Consider the following 698-nt stretch of genomic DNA (forward strand, 5'->3'; position numbering starts at 1 on the left):
AAAAAAAAAAGAAAAAGAAAAAAAGAAAAAAAAAAAGAAAAAAAAAGAAAGAAAGAAAAGAAAGAAAGAGAAAGAAGGAAAAGAAAGAAAGAAAAAGGAAAGAAAGAAAGAGAAAGAAAGAAAAGGAACTGAACTTAACTGAGGCAAAGGCAGGAAAAGGTTCCAGCTGCCCTGGCAGGGTCTTGCCCATGGGGCTAATTCACCTGAGTCCCAGGCCCTCAGTTCCCTTGCACTTGTCATCCTGGCTTATAAAAGTAGGAGAACAGGCTGGGTGCAGTGGCTTATGCCTGTAATCCTAGTACTTTGAGAGGCTGAGGTGGGAAGATCACCTGAGGTTGGGAGTTCAAGACCAGCCTGGTCAACATGGTGAAACCCTGTCTCTACTAAAACACAAAAATTATGGGCCAGGCACGGTGGCTCACGCCTGTAATCCCAACAATTTGGGAGGCCAAGGTGGGTGGATCTCTTGAGGTCAGGAGTTCGAGACCAGCCTGACCAACATGGAGAAACCCTGTCTCTACTAAAAATGCAAAAATTTGCCGGGCGTGGTGGCGCACGCCTGTAATCCCAGCTACCTGGGAGGCTGAGACAGAAGAATCACTTGAATCTGGGAAGCAGAGGTTGTGGTGAGCCGAGATCACACCATTGCACTCCAGCCTGGTCAATGAGAATGAAACTCCATCTCAAAATAAATAAAC

Source organism: Sapajus apella, unplaced genomic scaffold (assembly GCF_009761245.1).
Source record: "Sapajus apella isolate SASKATOON/1434 unplaced genomic scaffold, GSC_monkey_1.0 scaffold2, whole genome shotgun sequence".
NCBI classification, from domain to species: Eukaryota; Metazoa; Chordata; class Mammalia; order Primates; family Cebidae; genus Sapajus; species Sapajus apella.